This window comes from Carya illinoinensis, chromosome 13, assembly GCF_018687715.1.
Source record: "Carya illinoinensis cultivar Pawnee chromosome 13, C.illinoinensisPawnee_v1, whole genome shotgun sequence".
Lineage (NCBI taxonomy): Eukaryota > Viridiplantae > Streptophyta > Magnoliopsida > Fagales > Juglandaceae > Carya > Carya illinoinensis.
The window spans coordinates 30,675,953-30,697,618 of record NC_056764.1 but is presented as its reverse complement, the minus strand read 5'-3'; the positions used below and the strand labels follow the sequence as shown (position 1 = coordinate 30,697,618).

At 36.7% G+C, this 21,666-nt stretch overlaps 1 pseudogene; it reads right to left on the bottom strand.

The window, feature by feature from the left end:
- Positions 1–435: 435 nt before the first annotated feature.
- Positions 436–17,593, bottom strand: LOC122291370 (annotated as a pseudogene).
- Positions 17,594–21,666: the final 4,073 nt, after the last annotated feature.

The window sequence follows — 21,666 nt, the reverse complement described above, 5'->3', positions numbered from 1 at the left end:
GAAATTAGGCAATTACTTCATCCTTCCCGCAAGGCCTAAATTTCACTTCTGTAACATTTTTAGTAGGCGTGTATAAAATGTCACAGCAATCTCTTTCTCCAGCCTATGAAAGAAAATAGAATTGTAATTATCATTGAACCAAATCAGTATTTTTTTAACAATCATTAATTCATTATGTATTTCACAAAAATTACTTCTCAAAATCCACGAGACCTTAAGTGATCAAAGTAGGAGGAAAGATTTCCCAAATTATTGAAGTGAACTACTAAAAATGAATTGGTGAACTATGGTAAAATCAAATGAATGAAAGAAACATTTCAATTAAAGCTTCAGAAACAGTTTTGAAAACTCCATGTATTGTATAAAAATCACGCAAAGGAAGTGAGGAGGTAGAGAAATAGTAGGCCAATAGGCCAGGCATGATAAAGAGCTAGCTAGTGCAAACCTTCAACAATTTTATATGCCCAGATATATTCATATAGTAAACAGGTGAAACCCTACAAATTTGTCTTTGACAATTAAAAAGTTGATCCTATAACAAACACTTTCTATCTTTTACTTTTCATCATTATCTGCTGACATTCAGCTGTTCATATGGGGGGGATAGGACAATAAGAAAAGGAGCAAAAAAAATTAAGTTACATCTCCCAAGGCCACTTCTACGATGACACTATGCAGTGCGTCTCAGAAAATAAGTAAATACCATCTACAATTTCTTTCTTTCATCTGTAATAAACTAATGGAGAGAGAGGAAATTATGAATCTCAAGGACCATCAAAAGACTGGGTCTTTCTTAGATTCCAGTGGAGGTCCTCGTGGATGTTGCGTAAGAAGTCACTTGTGGAATCAACCAGACAAGCTGTGGGCACAGGCCAAGGCGCCATTCTGCACACAGGAGCATCTCCTGCAGTTAGCAGTTTCCTATCCTTACCATCGAATGATGCCCATGCATGGCTTCTGCTATTGAAAAGAACTTGCACCCGCAGCGTCACATGCTCAGGTAATATCAGAGGCCGGAAGGACAAGGAATGTGGACAGATTGGTGGGAATAGGATACCAGGAACCTGCAATTGTTGAGATGCTTCAAGAATCAATAATAGGATGTTAAAACTTAACTTTATGATCTCATGGAATGACTTCCAATCCTAGCTAATGAAAGACAGGATCGTCTTATAGAATTTCTCTCCAAAACAAAAACCTGTGCAAATCTAAACGTGAAACTTTCAACTTAAGAATGCACCCAACAAAATAACGCCTTCTTCTAAACATGAGAACCATTTAATGTTTGGGGTAGGCATGACTCTAGGAAAACCCTTATTTTTCACTCCCCTTAGCGGAGGTACCTAACATTTATAAACTTACATCTTAAGCTTACACGGTAACCCTCTCCACTAATCAAGCATAGTTTTGCGGAAGATTGTGGTCAACAGGGTAATGATGAATCACGTTATCGCTTATTTATTTATATATTTATTCTTTGCACTTCTACATGTCAAACACACACTTCCAACTTAATATTCTTATGGGCTTTCTAAATCAGTAAAAGGGACAGCTAGGAGATACTGTATTTCATGTTGGTTTTAGATTACTAGCAGCCACGTACATGCAATGCATGGACATCAGAATGTCAATGCCAACAGAGAATTCTGCAGCTCAATGTTCAAAAATTATGTGCAGAGGGAAGGTGCTCATCTGCTGTGCCCTCAGTTCTCTTTCCTGTTTGTGATATATAATAGAATACTTTTTTTTATTGGCATCAGGTGTCAGGGAATAATGTCCTGACTAATCCCAGGGGTGCACAGGCACTCGGCTGTGCCTGTAAATGATCGGAAGTTAAGGGCAGAAGTAAAAATAAAGAAAGCAAAACAAAAGCGCCATACCATGAGGACACCTGTTCTTAGCATGGTAGCAATCAAACATAACAGTCATACTACAGATATCAACTTAGGAGATATTATATAATAATGTCATTCATAAAAGTAACCGAAAACTGTTATGCCGTGGCTGGCTTTTTCCCCTCTCTTCGTATTACTTAGATCCATTTTTCTTTTTGGGTTTGGCTTCATGTTGGCAGTCCAATCATTTTCTTGCTGAAAAATCACATATAGAGAATTTATGCCATGATTGTAAAACATTTTCCCAGAGCAATTACACATACTATCACACAATTAACATGCTTTCAAAGCTAATTAAACAGGTGTCATCTGTATGTTTCAAGCATCTTGCACCATAAAACATTTTGTTTGATTGTATCTATCTGGTGTGATATGTTGCTTCCCCTCATAAGGGGAAAGCAAAAACATTTCCTGGGTGAAAATTATGCAAATAGTATTGTTCATTAGCAGGTACAGCTAAAACAAAGCTACTCAAGTAGAAGTAATCATCTTTAATATTCCAATGAAAGCATTATGGATTACATACGCATAATAACTACACACATTATGTGTGCACTACTAGCAGTCAAAATTTCAACTATTTTGCTAGGCAAGAGGCTTTTTTTGTCGGTAAACAAGAAGCAAGAGACATTTCACATCCAATCACTATAGGCTTTCCACTTGCAAGATTACACAAGGACAATTCAATATAGCCTTCAATTATAAGATATTCTAACTCGAATATCTTTCTGGATAATAAGCATGAATTACCCTATAAAACCCAAAGAAATAAATTTCCTTGTAAGATTACATGCATAAATTATATAACACTGTTCTTATTATTTTTTTTTTTTGATAAGTTATATAACACTGTTCTTATTGTAAGATATGGAGGCAAAAACATACCTGTGGATGGACCATTGATCCTCCAGCCGCCAATGAATATGCAGTACTGCCAGAGGTTGTAGATAAAAGTAACCCATCCCCTTGGACAGAAGTGACAAAGGAGTCATCACAATAGCATTCCAAATTTGTAAGGTATGATGATATTCCACGATCAATTGTAACCTCATTCAAAACAAGTATTGGTTTTTCAATATCATACTCATTTTTAGCCGCATCCCTAATAACATGACACTGCAAACGGTGTCGTAATGTGATACTAATTGGACCCTTAAAAACAGAGTCAAGGCATTCTCTGTAATTTTCAGAGTCTGAAGAATATTAAGGACCAACTTCCAGTCAGATAGGAGAAAGCCAACAATTATATGAAAGATGTCATTAAAAGGTGTGGGTGGTATAAAGTGGTGTCATTAATCAAATTGTTAGAGAAATAGACGCCTTTAAACAAGGAGAAGGATACGGAAAGGGGTCATAAAGCCCCTAAAGAAAATGGGACAATGGGAGGAACTGGTCCTTTGAACATGGATGCTGCCTGAAAATCAGTTGATAATAATTGCTAAGTACAGTCTGAAAGCAAAAGAATCTGAAATAGATATCATTGTCTAGCATGAAATTCAATTGATGCAGATTCCAGGGTTTTAGACTTCATTTCCAAGAATAAGCCCACTCTTAAGACTGAATTAGACAAGCATTATGCATATTACATTAGAGATAATTAATGAAAAAATGATCATATTTAGCAAAGCTTACTTGCAATGATTGTAAAATTTGGAAAACCAAAAAGTAAAGAAAATCATGAAAAACCAAAAAAATGCAGTATTCAAGTTGACAAGTATACTTATATAAATATTAAGCACCACTAGAGATTTTAAATACAAGATTATAGAAAAATCCCATCGTTCCTTAGTTTTCTATACATGTTAGCCATCCACTGATCTAGGCCATTCATTTGTTTTGGGTAAGTCATCTGGTGTTAACATTATACACACAGAGCGCCCCCCCCCCCCCCCCCCCCCCCCCCCCCCCCCCGGGGCAAAAAAAAAAAAAAAAAATACCACACATACATCGAGTGCCGCCAAACAGAACAATCTAATTTCAAAGTGCATTGCAAATATATTTGGCTAACATTTTGGTAAAGGTGAGGCATATTGGAAAACTAATGCCTCACGTTTAGCATATGTATACCCTCTTCTACCTTAAGACCCTAAGAGGACTATGTTATTAAATTAAATCTAGCATTGACAACTTTCACTAACAAGTACCACACTGAAGAGTCACTATTAGGTAATTACCCTAATTTAATACAATTTTATAAGTGCCCTAAATTAATATTTTAATTCTATAACACGTTCTAATTCATTCAATACAGCTAAAAGTAATTGCACATACCCAAAGGACTGTTCCATCCCCACCAAGAGTTACCACAAGGTCAACTTTTTTCTCCTTCTCTGAAAATAATAAGAAAGTCGTAAAGGGTAAGATTATAACCATGCAGCAAACGCAATTATAACTGGAAGGAATAATCATCATACAGGCAAATTAATTGGATACTGTATAAGTTTCAAGTGACATTCATATGTTGCACGATTATCAAAACATATTTGACTTTTATATCCATGGAAAATTTCCACTTAATTATCAGTGGTGGTCAAAACCACAAGCATACGATAAACCATCCACTTAATTTGGGGGCTAAAACTTATTATCAGGCCCCTTTATTGGAACATAAGCAATATTAAACATACTTTCACAGATATATATATATATATATATATATATATATAAGAACATATGAACTTACACAGATATACAAACATGCAGTTGGGTGCATTTATGTATGAATAATTATCAGTGCATGTGTGTGTATTGTATTCAGCTTAAAGTTGGGTACACCCAACATATGTGACAATCATGACAATAATCAGAAGAGCTGTGAGAAAAGGTTTTAATTATCTATCATATGCAAGGTTTTTCTATACATTGTAACAAGGAATAAACAAAGTTCCATGTTTTATAACAGCTGGTCCAATGAAATGTTCCACTGCTCACCATCTTTCCATGTTTGTACAAAACTGAAGTAAGATAACCCTGTAAGAAGTTCAACTCGAACGCGTGGCTCAACATATATGTCCAATTTTTTCTGTTCCCTCAACCATCTGGGAAAGGAGAAATCGAGATTTTTTTTAGAATTGCAGATCTAAAATTAGACACCAAAATGATACGCCAAAGTCTTTTAGCTTATCGAGAGAGAGAGAGAGAGAGAGAGAGAGAGAGAGAGGGAGAGAGAGCGAGCAATAGAAAGACCAATGACATAACCCACCGGTCAGCATGTCAGTTATATATTAAATCATTTTCAGTGTGTGATTGATGTTAATCACATCAGAGCTCGCTTGACTAAGAGGTCTTTAGTCACAGTCGTGAAACTCCCATTCAGTGATTTCTTCTGTTCTGCACGCACAAGGACCAATCCATAATTACTGGGCAGGCTTGTGCATGGGTGTGTGTTTGATACACTTGCTGATAGCTCAAGCTTTTGGAATTTAAGGCTCCTAACACAAATTTATGCTAGTTATATGCATTCAAATGGTCAACAAAGGATTAACAAAAGAAATTACATAACAGAAAGTTTATATGGATGGAAGCCAATCAGATTGACGTTTGTTCCAAAAACACATTTAGCTTATTAACATGGAGCGCATTTTTTACTTATCAAAAAAAAAAAAAAAAAAACATGGAACACATTTAGAAAAATTCTACAACATCACTGAGTGATGATTGCTGCCAAAGAATATATGGAGTTTTTAAATAACCATGTCTAAAATTGTTTCTGGAGAGAGAGAGTGGGGGACAACATCCTCATCGCTCTCTAATTTTCAGTCAGTCCCCTTAAGAGCTTATGTAATGCATAGATTCTTACCCAGTTCTTTCCTCTTCCTTTTCTTAATACATGAACAGTACAGCAAGTCTCCTCAAAGTTCATTAAATTACCTTTTTAGTTGCAATTTTAGTGATTAAAGAGCAGAACGCATACAGTAGCAGTTACGAAAGAGAACTTGTAGCAGTTGTAAGATGAGAGTATCTGGTTTTTTTTTTCTTTTTTAATGGCACCGGCTGCCGGCTAATCCTAGAGGTGCACAGGCCCTCTGCAAAGAGTTTTCCGCAAGTGCACCTCGAGTAATTCAAGGGTACCTGGTTTAATTTAAACTCAATCCTAAACTAGTAAAATACCTGCAGGCATTTTACAAAGCTCAAATCTGATTGCTCTACTACTACATTTACCTATTATAAAAATATTGCATAAAGAAATTGCAGAAAATAGCCCTTAGAAAAAAACATATAGGAGATCATAATTTTGTATTCACACCTGAACATTTCTGCAAATAGAACTTGGACAGAAATTGAATTCGGTTTGGTCAAAATAAGCACAGTTTGTGGGTGTGATTCACACCTCAAGAGATCTGAAAGAAAGATGAGGTTTCAATTAGAAAAAAGATGAATCACCCCAAGATTCTGTTAATTGGTATGTTCATTCATGCCAATTAAGCTGGAAGCCAACACACTCCATGAGGCTTTGATTACACAATAGTTGACAGACTAAAAATTGTGTTACCCCCCCCGCGAAAAAAATATATATAATAATAATAAAAAAAATCACCCACATATGACACTAGGTATCCTCCATATTTTTTTTATAGGTAAGTATCCTCCATATTTTTAAGGTAAAAAAAAAAAAAAAATCAATCAATAAAATATTTGTTAACTTGAGTGTACAAATTTTATATTGCTTGATACAAAAATAGGTATATAATGAAACTTCTATGTTATAATAAGAATGGAAGGGGTCGAGACTTTACTTTTCCTAATGGTGGGGACAGGAACCCCTTGTTATCCCCAAGCAGAAATAAGGAAGTTATAGGCATGGTTCAACTTCACAGGGAAGGGATCTTTAGACCCGGCCCTGCCACGTGCTATTCCCACTTATATGAAGACACCTATGAACTACTCTAACAGTCAATCAAAGATTGCTATGCAGAGTTGAGAAATGAGTGTAAAGATGAGCAAATTGATATATCAGTGGCAAAAGCCGCTGCTTTGACACGTTAAATTAGTTGCAGAACCACAGCCTCTTGCATGGAGAATAGTTGTGTACCTGCTTACTGCTTTGTTCTGCAGTTGTTATATTCCCTCTTTCAGAAGAGATAATGTCATGTTTGTGCTGATCACTTTGTTCACCTTTGCAGCACCATGAAAGTTTAAATGAAGCCTGTCACATAATTATATTATAGTTCAATCCTGAGATTGGAGGCGTTAGTTGTGCTGCAATATTGTTGATTACTATCAAATGATTTTTACATCTATATGACCATGGAATAAAGGAGAGAAAATGAACAACTAAATTAACTCTAATAAATAAGAACAAAAACATAAAAATTATTACCACCATGAAAAAGTAGATTAGGTTAAACATTCTCCAAAGAGTCTGCAGAGCTTAAGGCACATTGAGAAATAGTAATAAATAATAACTGGACTAACAGATATCAGAATAAAATTATGCATTCCAAAACAAACGATATATTATAAAAAGCCAGGACTCATTAGCTGGGGGAGTACTGAGAAACTACCTTCCTGACCATCTTGGAATCAAAATCAGTTTCCCCATCTCGAAGAACTTCATGCGAGCAAAGTCCATTCCTCCCACAGCACTTTTCAAATTGCTCATTTGCTTCACTGCACCACACTGGTTGGTTGACCAAGTTCCCCATTCTTGCATCATCAACATCACTACCATGCTCTTTAGAACAAGCCAGAAAATTCCTTGAATAAGGAGAGAGGTTATAAATTTAACCCAAATGTGATGGAAAAATCAGTGCATCAAAAAGTATCCAGTGAACTAAACACAGAGAAAGAGAGGGAAAATCTTAGTTGTAACAAGAAACATGGTAAACAAAAACCAAAAGGAATCACCAAAATATCAATTTGGGTTTTTTTTTTTTTTATGCTTTTTTTTATAGGTAAACTAAGATTTTATGATCGAGGAAATAAGCAAAGCCCAAGCACACAGGAAGTATACATGGATAACACCCGGTTAAAAGTCAAAAACTAGATATGGATACAAGAAAATCATGGGAACTAGTCCCATTGAAGACAATCACAGAAGCCCACAAAAATAAAGCAGGGAAGAATAAACATCTGAGATCATCCAACATGCATTCTCAATCTTTAAAACTCCAACCATTCCTTTGCATCCAAATACACCGCATGAGACAGAAGGGAATCATATTCCATACTGCAGCAATTTGATGATTGCCTTGAATGCCTCTCTAACTAGCAAGGAGATCCAACACCCTCCTAAGTATTGCCAGCGCAAGTCCGGTCCTACTAATAATCTCATTTCAAAAGACCCTGGCCACCTCATAGTAAAGTAAAAATTATCCACTATTTCACCACTTCTTTTACACATATAGCACCAATCCATAACAACAAGCTCTCACTTCCTCAGATTGTCCATGGTCAGGTTTTTCCCAAGAGAAGCTGTGCAAACAAAGAAGGCAACCTTGGGAGCCACCTTGCTGCTCCATATACGCCTTCAAGGAAAATGATTAAGGTTATAATGTGTCAAAACCTTGTACAAAGATCAAACATTGAACTTCGTACTCCCTGAATGAATCCAAACCATCTTATCCACCTTGTCCCTACCAATACTGGAAGCAACAATAAGCGGGAAAGCCCAAAAATAGGCCCAATTTCCTAATCCCGATCCGCTCTAGTAAAACAAACATTCCAGTAAAAGGAGTCGCCAGAGCTATCCAAAACCACTAAGGCCAAAAAATGCAACCTTGAGAGCTCTATCACCGCACCAAACATCATGCAAAAATCTGAATTTGGATCCCTCGCGAACCACAAATCCAAAGTTAGTTGCAAAAACCCCCCATACACTCCAACTATTTTTCCACAACCCCACACAATGTGAACCTCTCACTTCCTTCGAACACCAACCCTCCAAGCACTCTCATGCTTAGAATCAACGACAGCCCTCCACAATGGCTCTCCTTCCTGATGATACTGCCATAACCCCATGCCAGAGATCGGGAGCAAATCTTATCCCAATTAACAAGGTGAAACTTGGCCTCATCCCTGATTCCACCCAAAAAGAAAGCACAAGAAATCTTTCTCAATACAGTACAGCACACTATCCAGTCTCCATGTAAACCAACTTAAGGCACAGTAACTTCACCACTGATAGGATTTTCTTACACCCATTACAACACCCATGATTGTCTAAAAGTCTCCATATCATAAAAGCATAAACAAATTCTTCTTTCCAAAAAACAGTTTATGCAACTGGTTGTCCAAAAGAGAAGAAGTTGCATAAAAACACCGTTTGGTTACCCAAAACATTTCATCTCATCTCATCTCATCTTATTTCATCATTACAACTTTCACAAATTCCCACACAAAATATAATAAACAATTCAACTTTTTCAAATCCTAAAACAAAACTAACATTAAAAAATTATATTATAATAATATTTTATTCAACTTTTAAAAAAACATCTCATCTCATCTCATCTTATCTGTGTAACCAAATGGGGCTCCTAACAACTTGATCATTTGGTACCAATTGTTTCATACAAGAAACCAAGGCAGGAAATCTTATGTTTGAACCCTAAGATCTCCCAACTGGTTTTAAAAATTCCATTTGCCAACACATGGATGAATGGTTGAAGACCATACGTATGAGAGGGTGTTGAAATAAATAGATTTATTTCTTAGTAACCACTTGTGCATTTGGAGTAATGATTCCCAACTGAAAAAAAAACAAAAATAGAGGTTTTCAAACTTATTATGATTGTGGTCCATAATAGAAGGGCCTTGAAGGAATACCACCCACCTCACACCAAAAAAACAAACCACTTGTTTAGAAATATTTGAATGATAGAAGTGTTTTCAGCCTTTATAAAACTGGTCCAAAGCCTATTCTACCAACCTTGGGTCAACATTTAGATTAAAGTTTTAGGAAGTCTTTGGACAACGCTTTCTTTTTAAACCTCATGCTGCCTATTTCAAGAATTACAACAAAAGAAGGAAAATAAGTCATGTAGTGGAATTTATATAAATGCCTTTTTTTTTTTTTAAAAAAATATCTACATAAGTGTCCACTTGAGCATCGCAACTATGGGCAGAGAAGTATGTACAACACAGTTGGCATTTCTTTGCCATCTAAAATGTGGGAACACTAAGAGGTAGAAGAAAGGAATTTGAAGCAATAATCATAAAAGAAAAGCTAAGCTAAATTCTTTACCAAAAGATTTTGTTGGTCAATAAAATAATTCAGAGACAGTTTTGTGAGGGTTGGGAGACAATTGACCATCTTTTGCTTGATTGCGAGGTAGCCAGTGCTTTGTGGAACACCATTTTTGGATTGTTTGGTCCTAATTGGGTTATGCCGTATAGAGTGGTAGCCTATTTGGCATGTTGAAGAGGCGGTTTTATTTGCTCTGAAAAGGCTAGTTTATGGACGCTAAACCCATTTCTGTTATGTCGTGCATTTGTAACAAAAGGTTGGACTTTTAAGGGTTGTGAGAAGATTGTGACAAAAGTCAGGATGTTTTCTTTGGAATGATTGCCCAATCTTGTTTTTCCTTTTCTAGTTATCAGGATGTTTTTACTGCTTTTCTTTTTTTCTCTTAGGTTGTATATCACATAACTCCTTGTGTACCAGGATTACAGCCTTTTTTATTCTCAGTAAAGTTTTAACTTTTTCCAGTTAAAAAACAAATAACTCAGAGAATTTGAACTGCAGAATATATCTCAGGAAAAGGAAATCAAACAATCAAGAAGGATAAACTATATATAAAAATAAATAATAAAAGATAAAAGAGGAGGAACTTCTAGAGGCAAAGAGAAAACATGACAGATTGAATGAAATGAAAATTCAACAAGATTATGGAGACACACTTCAGGGGACCCCCAGCCCCCCACATGAGGAGAAAATTTTATTGCAGACTTAATTGGCTGTCTATGAAAGCTAGTGAAATATAAGCAAATTCATAAGGAATAGAAACAAGAAGTTCGCAGCAATTATCATAAAACAAGATACATACTTGTATAAAGTGAACCTGGGACAGCAGGAGAGATAACTATGACCAGAAAAGTTTCCAGAAAATTCAAAACTTGAATAAAAACCTCCCAAAAAGCAATTAGAGCAACCCCAGAAAGGTAACTAACAAAACCAACTAGACCCCTATCCATTACTAATTTCTCTAGTCTTCCATAGAGATGTCTATGGTTTGCTAATGTCCATTGTCTATAAATTTCATGTCAAGCTTTGTTTCCGAGTTTGAGAGAATTCACTTTTTAGAACCATGCAGTAAAGTATCCATCCCAACATATTTATGTGATTGTATAAATGACAAATAAACATCCAAAATTCACCTTAAATGTTTTGGTTTCATGCCAGATGAAGTTGGCATACACCGTTTTCAAGTTTTGGAATCTCGTAAGGTAATTTGGGAATCTTGTCTTCTTGATAACCTGTCCATATTTCTTACATGAAAGTATGACTAGTGATTCTTTGCAAGTTAGAGCAAGCACCTTCAGAAAATCTACTGTCCTGCTCTTCTCAAATTTCCCAGAACACTAGAAGGAAAGCACTAATCCCACATTTCCCATTGCATTATCTAGGGATATTTCCACCATCTACAAAAAAGTTTAGAAAATTCATGCCTGATGGGAAAACACCCATAATCTGATGACAATGAGCGCCGATTTCTTTTTGATAAGTAGATAATGAGTCCAGATTTCATAGCAAGCTTACTGGTAGGAAACAAATTATCCAAGTTTTCACTAATTGGTTAGCTACAATAGAAGAATCTAGATGCCAAAGACCTTAAAAGTTCTCTTCAGCACAAAAGAGAATTCAAGTTTCTCTAAGCAGCAGGAATTCTCCAAATGAAACAGAACAAGAAATGAGCATTTCCAGAAAATCTTAATAAAGGATAATAATGTGAGGAAAAAAAAGAGAAAAAAAACTCTCCTCAACAACTCTGGATAAGAAAGATCTCCTACATTAATTGAGAAATTAGTTTCCATATAATTCCAAGAATAGTACAGGACTGGCAAATATGGCAAAACAAGAAATGCTTGGAAGGTATATCAGATATGATAAAGATACATATAGGCATATGACAGCCTAAATTACATAGGAAGAATAAATGGAAAGACGAAACTTAATACGATACAAGGAAAGAAATTTGGAACTGAAATGACGTATGGTGCATTAAGTTTTTTTTTTTTTTTTTTTTAATGCCTGGGAACCTCTCCAAGGCAGGGCCCTTTGAACATATGGTGCATTAAATAGGATAGCTTGAGTTGGAGAAAGGGATGGAAAAATAAGCTATATATGGACATTATGTTTGGGATGATTTTATTGAGTCCAAGGGGCAAAGTTTTTTGTCTATAAGTGAGTCTAAAGGGAATAGTCTAATTTACAGTTCTAAATCAGAAATGTATTTACTTTCTTCTGTCCCATTAAGGCTTGCAAGTACATTTATAACGATTGCATTAGTTTGGATAATTAGATTACATAAAAGGAAGGCAAAAATAAGAAAAATAAATGCAGCATGAACAGACCAGAAAGTAACATTTCAGAGATGAAAAGAATACTAGCAATATTATATCAACAAATATGATGTCAAAGTGATCAGGCTTATGAAGGAACAAGTATTGGCAGCCACTACTTCTCTTGAAATCTGTGAAATCACCACTTATGCCAAAAACTTAAACTAATGGAAAGAGTTAGATTTTAATATTTATTTTATATCTTAACATTCCCCCTCACGTGTGGGTCAAACTCTCCCTCAATGGGTGGCCCAACACCTGGAATATTTAATTAAATAGGATAGAGTGTAGAGTCAGGATTTAAACTCGGGACCTCTACTCTGATACCATGTGAAATCACCGCTTGTTCCAAAAGCTTAAGCTAATGGGAAAATGTAGATTTTATTATTTATTTTATATCTTAACAAAATCCATGACCCATATATAGGCTCACCTAATTATTGTCATTGGATATGGTTCTAGGATTTGCTTCCGAAATTATTTTGATTGTTGCTATCCAATATGACATTTCTTATTTGGTCTCACAATTCCTCACAATTCTCATGGAAGAGCATTTGGAAGATAAAGGCCCCCTTAAAGGAATCATTTTTTGTATGGACAACTTCTTTGGAGAAGATTCCCACTATCAACAACCTAAGGAAACATAGTATTGGATTGGTGTTTTCTATGTAAAAAGAGCTGAGAATTCGTCGATCATCTACTAATACATTGCGAGATTGCCACGACTTTATGAAATGACTTTTTTGCGAGGGTGGTTGTAGCTTGGGTGATGCAAAGAAGGGTTATTGACGTCTTAGCTTCATGGAGAGGTCTTCAAGGCTCTTCTCAAATTTCTGCAATTTAGAAGATGGTTCTGATATGCCTATGGTGATGTCTTTGGAGGGACAGGAACAAGTGAAGCTTCAAGGATTGTGAGCAGTCATTGGATGAACTTAGAGCTTTCTTTTTTAACACCTTGTTCCAATAGTCGATTGTAATTGATTTTAATGGCATGACCATTCATGAATTTCTTGTTTCACTAGAACATCACTCCTAGGCATTGCTATCGTATATGACCCGTGTACTTGGGCATTTGCCTATTTCTATGATCAATAAAATCTTATTTACTGATCAAAAAACAATTCTCTCACAATTCACCAATCATCAAGCAACACCAGCTACGGTTTGGTTAAAATCTGATTTGGCCCATTAAGAGCTAAGTGATCTTTCCACTACTATTCATTCTACAACTCACTTGGAAGTTTGATTATGTTCCAAGCTGCAGAGATCAACATCTCAGCAACACTAGTCTTAATTCTTGTAGTACCAGTCAGCCATTCTTTGATTTCTAATAGTAATTTCAATGGAATTCTATTGAATCCCATGAATTGTGGTTTTTGAATGCTAAGTAGCACATAAGAGCTCTAAAGGAGACAAAATGAAGTTCGTAGCCCTAAAATATATAGCCTATTTTAGAAAAATATAACCATTATAATCTGTTTGTCAATGCTTCATTTTCTATAAGACAATTGCTCCCCAGCGGCAACGTTAACACTTTCTTAATAGGAAAATTCTTTTAGACATGGCTGTCATGAGCTCTCTACCACCCCACCATCTCATATGGTTGGCAAAAGCATATGACCGATACTCATATCTAGAGGTTTTTGGTATATGGTTACCCAATTCAATGCTTTCAATTGAGTCCCTGGTATATTTTTACTGTTCAGATTTTGTATAATCTAGATTTAGTCTTAATAAGTCAATAATGGCACACCAAGGGCGGATCTAAAGGGGGTAGGCGGTGGCAACTAGCCACTGACCCTGCCCCCCCCCCCCCCCCCCCCCCCCCCCCCAAAAAAAAAAAGTAAATAAAGGAAATAACCGCCCTTATGTACCTAAATATCTAAACAATCATATTTTTTCAAAATTTAACCCCAAAATCCAAATCTTACAAAATAATTGTTTTTTTCTTCAAATATTAGAATCCAAGAATTATATATAGATATTAAAAAAATCAGTGCATAATTATTGTCTATTTTTCTTTGACTCCTCTTTATGTTTTACCCTGTTGTCTTCTACTTTCTCTTTTCTATACATGGCTTTTTTCATTTTCCTTTGAGTTCTCTCAGAATTTTTCTTGAACTGGAATGGGAAGTTCTTTAATTATCTTTTATCCCATTGCAAGATTGCTAATTCTTTGTGGAGTGAAAAAATCGAGTTGGTTTGGCTTGTGCTTTGTGGAGTGCGCCATATATCCCTAAATCGATAGATATATGAATAACATATTTTGTTTTCTTGAATTATAAATGATATATAAGCATGATATTCATTATTACATGTAAATAAAAAATTATTAGCCTATCATAATACTACCATACTAGACCCCCCCCCCCCCCCCCCCCCCCCTCTCTCTTTCTATTGACATAAATTACAATGGAGTTAATTAAGCATGTTACAGAAATTAGAATGGTCCCAAAGTGAATCTGTTTGTTGGCAATGTGGCACTAGTTCATTAGTCTACAGTGAAGATAAACGGTAAAGCTAAAACTGTAGAGAGATTTAGAATAAAAAGGGAATATTAGCAGGCTAAGGCAATATGCAACCAGTGAAGATTTAACAATAAAAAAATACATAGCAAAGAAATTTGAAGACCAAAGATTTCCTTTTGTCATCTTAGATCAATGATGACAACAATAAAAATAAAAATGATTTAAATTAACAGGATGATCAAGAATTTTCTTTCCCTCGAGAACTAAGTTAAGCAATTTTGAAACATATCTCTTTAATACAGCGACTGTAAGGCTTGAACATTATATGGTGCCAAAATTTTCAAACCTGAAGACACATAATGCCAATTACAAGGAAGATGAATCCACAAAAATAAAGGATAGGATAAGTGATAGATGTAATTTCAATAAGATAAAGGTGGCATGAATTATTAAACGGAGCCAACCATGATGAGAGGACAATGATGACCGACATCTATGATACTGTAGAGAAGTGATACAGTATTCATGAACTATCTACAGGATTTTTTTCACAATGATGGTGGCAGCACGCCTTAAGGCCTTTGCAACAGCTAGAGACAAGATGGAAAAAAAATATAAGCATCATGGTTTCAGCTTTAGACATGTGCAGAGCATGTGGTTAAATTGAAGATGAACGTAACATAAAAGAATTCAACATGAGCATACTTTCTTTTTTTTGGATAAATAATTCAACATGAACATACTTCTCAAGGCTTCTGAGAACTCTAAAAGGTGATCATCAGATCCCTGAACTGGAGATTGAAGAAGTTCATCAACTGCCTTTTCTGAGAAGAGAGAATATGAATTGGAAACACCATTCTCTGGCAGCGAACATGATATACTTGCCGCTCCCTACCCACAGCAAGTGTATCAGATAATACATGATGTCACAGTGTAGAATGTGATGAGGTATCTTACCAAAGTACCGTTAGATAATGTTCCTCATCAATATTTAAATGCATGGTACACTTAGATTAGCATTCTACTTTGCCAAGGTAGTTGGAGCCTCAAAAAAAGGTCATTAAAAGAAGACATAAAGTGCTTGAAATGATGAAAAATTCATGTCCTTTTGACTTCTTCTACGATAAATTCATTTCACAGGAAATGTCATACTTCCTAGGCCTTGTAGATATTGCAACAGGACAACATAGCAAAAAACTATAGCAACAGGATAACCTCAAGTCATACACCAGAATGGTATTTTACCAGCAGCACTTAAAGCTTAAGACACAAAGGGGGTCAAAAAGATCTTCCACGGTTAGAAGATGAGTTTTATCACCATGAAACTTGTCAGGAGCAGCCACCTGACCATTATTAGTTAGCCCTCTACTGAAGGGAATAACCGTTCTCACATCTAATAATGAATCATCATTACTGGTGTTGCATAATTCAAAGTTCACATAATTTTCATTTCCGCTTGTTTTTATGTCTTTAGCCATACATGCATATGAGTTATAATCTTTTGATCTGCTCTCCTTAGATTTTTTCCATATAAAATAATTCAATTTTATTAAAGCCACCAAGGGACGCAACCAACTGCACGAGGAGTATACAAAAGAACACCCAACTAAAGAGGAGGAGGAATACTCTCGTTAGATTATAACCAACTCAGGAAACAAACAACACGTATAAAATATTTGGTAGTAAGGATTATAAGAAGTCACTGTAAATGCAAAACTGGCAACCCCAAGAATTTCACAATGTATTGATAAATCGTGAAGAGGTGCACCCCAGAAATGGCTGGTTCATAACTAAAAGTTAAGGATTACCCCACGCATCATCATTGTGCAGGAAACTTAGAACAAATATCATCATCTCAATTCTCATCATCCTCTCAGCATCCCATAATGTGGTATTAGATGATTAGAAACTATTTATTATATTTCACTTATGAACCTATCATCTAATGCCACATCATTGGATTATGAGAAAATAGATGATGAATAGATTTTTTCAAATATTAATTACCCTAGTGCTTCTGAATAAGGTCCTGCCTTTCAACAAATTTGCATGAAGTTGCCACTGTTAAGACTCAACAGTGCTTCTGATGTATGTCAATCCCATCCTTCTCTTTGTATTTTTTAAATTCTCATCAGAAAAATTATGGAAAACACTAAATGTATTGAAGAAAAACTTACAAAGAACTTACTTCTTGAAATCATGAAATTTGAAATTCAAAATTTAAATTTCAGAAGAAAACTAACAGAATGAGTCTTGTAAGTAAAAATATAAGTACATGTAGCACTACTCATAAATTATATATCAAGATTCAAATTAAGATAACATGCTTTTTTCTAAGTATTTGTGCGCCAAAAAAATAAAAAAGAAGACCAAAAACAACAAAAATTGTGTGAACTATCGATCCTAAAAGTATATTTCACCCTCAACCCGGATTTCAGTGTGTGAAATCTGTACTTCCAGAAACCAAATCCATCCCACATTCAAAAACTAGGCAATCCAAAATTTTAAAAATTACAGCTTGCACAAACTGAACGCACTGTTGACCATCAAACTTTATTCCCACTGCTTCATTATCACAAAGAGGCAAGGAATACACTATTAACCCAGCAACCCACGGTCAGAGCTTCATGTTCAACAAATACTGAAAAAATCTAAATGCAAAGAACACAATAAATCCAAGCTTTACTAGACACCATAGAAGAATAGACACAATCAACATATGAGAACCCAAAATGTTGGGAATGGACCGAACAAACAATGACCAAGTTGAAGCAAATAACAGCGGAAGCAACAAAAGAAATGACAATCACACAAAGAACACCAAGATTTAAGTGGTTCAGCTCAATGTGAGCCTACGTCCACTGTCGGGGTCGGTTTCAACAAATTTCACTATGAACAAGGATGGAGTACAAGAGTATTGATCACAAAATCCTCAATCCTAAAGCCCCAATACACTCAATGGACTCTTAGGATTGTATACAAAAGGATTCTCAAAACTCTCTCTAACTTGGCTGCTGAACACACTTCAAAATGAAGAGAAAATGATGTATTTATAGGATAAGGCACTAGTCAGAACATTCGCTCGAGCGGACGTCGAGCGAAGTGTCGAGCGCACGTTAGGGTTGCATTCTCGCTCGAGCGGACTGTCGAGCGGAGGTCGAGCGAAACTCTCTGGAAGATTTCGCTCGAGCGGACTGTCGAGCGGAGGTCGAGCGGAACTCTTTGGATGAGTTCGCTCGAGCGGAGGTCGAGCGGAACTGTAGCGGAACTGTAGCAAGCCCCAAAAAACACATTTTCAGCAGGAAATCAAGCCAAACTCAACAGATCTCCACCTTGGCTTGAATTCCGTCAAGCCTAAACAAAAAACCATTAACCAAGAAACCGAAACCCCTCCACCAAATCCCCTAAGGGAATCACATACCCTGAACACCAATCAAGTCCAAGCAAAGTTTGAACTTGTATACCGGAACTGGCTTTGTCATTATATCTGCTGGATTCTCAGTAGTAGCAATCTTCTGAATTTCTAACACGCCCTCTGTAACAACTTCCCGAAGGAAATGATACCTGGCATCAATATGCTTTGTCCTCTCATGATACATTTGATTTTTGGTCAAATGTATTGCACTTTGGCTGTCACAAAATACTGAAATTGCATCCTGCTGTAATCCCAAATCACTGATCAAACCTTTCAACCAAATGGCCTCCTTAACAGCCTCAGCTGCTGCCATATACTCTGCTTCTGTAGTTGATAAAGCAACAGTAGATTGTAGTGTTGCTTTCCAACTAATAGCAGAGCCACACAAAGTGAAAACATACCCTGTTAATGATCTTCTCTTATCCAAGTCCCCAGCATAATCAGAATCAACATAACCAACCACCTTTGAATGGTAGTCAGTTTCTCTATCAAATATTAAACCAAGGTTCGAAGTACCTTTCAGATACCTGAGTATCCATTTCACAGCCTGCCAATGAGCTCTACCCGGGTTAGCCATGTACCTGCTAATAACACTCATTGCCTGTGAAATATCCAGACAAGTACAAACCATTGCATACATAATACTGCCAACTGCACTGGAATAAGGAACACTAGCCATGAAGCGTTCCTCCTCATCTGTCTGAGGAGATAGGGATGCTGAAAGTTTAAAATGTGTAGCAAGTGGTGTACTTACTGGTTTGGAATCAAACATTCCAAACCTCCGAAGAACTTTCTCAATGTACTTTCCCTGGGACAAATACAACTTTCCAGCTTTCCTATCTCTGTGGATCTCCATCCCCAAAATCTTCTTTGCAGCACCTAAGTCTTTCATTTCAAACTCATTCCTAAGTTGAGTTTTCAGCAAACTAATGTCAGATATGCTTTTAGCAGCAATAAGCATATCATCAACATAAAGTAGCAAATAGATGAAAGACCCATTAGATAACTGCCTATAATAAACGCAACAATCGTGGCTACTCCTCACATAACCATGATCTATCATAAAAGAGTCAAAGCGTTTATACCATTGCCTCGGAGATTGTTTTAAACCATACAATGACTTCTTCAATCTGCAAACATGATCTTCTTTGCCTTGAACAATGAACCCCTCCGGCTGATGCATGTAAATGGTCTCCTCCAGGTCACCATGCAGGAACGCTGTTTTAACATCAAGTTGCTGAAGCTCTAAGTCATGTGCTGCCACTATGGCAAGCAACACCCTGATCGAACTGTGTTTCACAACTGGAGAGAAAACTTCGTTGAAGTCGATGCCTTCTCTCTGACTATAGCCTTTTGCAACTAAGCGTGCCTTGTACCTTGCATCTGCAACATCTTGGATTCCCTCTTTCCTTTTGAAAACCCATTTGCAACCAACAGTCTTCGTCTTCTTAGGCAACTTAACCAAATCCCAAGTTTGGTTATTGTGAAGAGACTCAATCTCCTCAGTCATTGCTGCGCACCATTGTGCACACTCCTTACTTTTGACAGCTTCTGAATAACTGGAAGGCTCTTGACCATCTATGTCCTCTGCTGTAGTAAGTGCATACATCACCATATCTGCATGAGCATATCTTTGAGGTGGCCTGATCTGCCTCCTTTGTCTACCAGTAGCAATACTGTAATCTTGCTCATCCTGTGTGCCATCATCAAAATCAGGATCATGCTCATTTGAAATGACATGATCTTGGGTGTCGTCTGGCATCCCTTTTGAAGCCTCAACCTGTGACTCCACCTTCTTGCCATTACTCTGCTCTTCACCTGTAGACACAGTAAACTCCTTCCTCGGATTAAGCATGGATTGTTCATCAAATACTACATCCCTACTAATTACAAACTTAGGTGATTTGGGATCAGTACACCATAACCTGAATCCTTTCACCCCACTAGCATATCCAATGAATATGCCCTTCTTTGCCCTTGACTCAAGTTTTCCATCATTAACATGGAAATATGCAGGACAACCAAAAACTTTCAAATTTGAATAATCAGAGGGAGTACCTGACCATACCTCATTTGGAGTTTTTAAACCAATAGCTGTGGCTGGAGAGCGGTTAACCAAATAGCAAGCTATGTTGACTGCTTCAGCCCAAAAATCTTTAGACAAGCCGGCGTTTGAAAGCATACTACGGGCTCTCTCCAAGAGAGTCCTATTCATCCGCTCAGCTACTCCATTTTGTTGTGGAGTATGTCTCACTGTGCGGTGCCTCACTATGCCTTCATTTTTGCAGAATTCATCAAAGTCACTTCCGCAAAATTCCATACCATTGTTGGTTCGGAGTCGCTTAACCTTCTTGCTTGTCTGATTTTCAATCAAAACCTTCCATTGTTTAAAGTTAGCAAATACATCGCTCTTACGTTTCAGAAAATAAGTCCAAACCTTCCATGAGTAATCATCAATAAAGGTAAGCAAATACTGGGCTCCACCTTTCGATGGAACTGAAGATGGACCCCAAAGATCAGAATGAATATAGTCCACAGTACTTTTAGTTCTGTGAACTCCTGTAGTAAACTGAACCCTGCACTGTTTTCCAAACACACAATGTTCACAAAATTCAAGTTTTCCTATCTTCTGATTGCACAACAAATCCTGCTTACTCAGGATAGACATCCCCTTTTCACTCATGTGACCCAAACGCATGTGCCATAGACGGGTGTTGTCTGAGTCTGGATTATCTGAAACAGACACTGCAACTGTACCTGTCAATGTACTGCCCTGAAGGAAATAAAGACCATCTGTCATATCTCCTCTCATTACAATCATGGAGCCCTTACTGACTTTAATAGCTCCACCTTCACCGGTGTACCGGAAACCTAAAGAATCAAGAGTGCCCAAGGAAATAAGATTTTTCTTCAAATCTGGGATGTGTCGAACATTAGACAATGTCCTGACAATCCCATCAAACATCTTAATCCTAATTGAACCAATCCCAACAATTTTACATGCCATATCATTTCCCATCAAAACGGAGCCACCGTTGACTGACTCATAGGTAGTGAACCAGTCCCTCTTGGGACACATATGAAAGGTACAAGCTGAGTCCATGACCCACTTGTCACCATAGCGACTATTTGAGCCACTAATTGCTAGAACAATATCTACGCCGTTAGACTTTTCATCAGCAACGCTAACAGCATTAGAAGAACTAGTGCCTTCCTCTCTACTTTTCAATTTAGAACACTCATTTTTGTAATGACCAAATTTATGGCAGTAATGACATTTAACATTTTTCTTGTTAAATTTCGACTGTGAACTGCCCCTGGATTTACTCCTGTTCTTCTCTGCACTTCTCTCATGTGATCTACCCCTACTAGATGAACCCTTAAC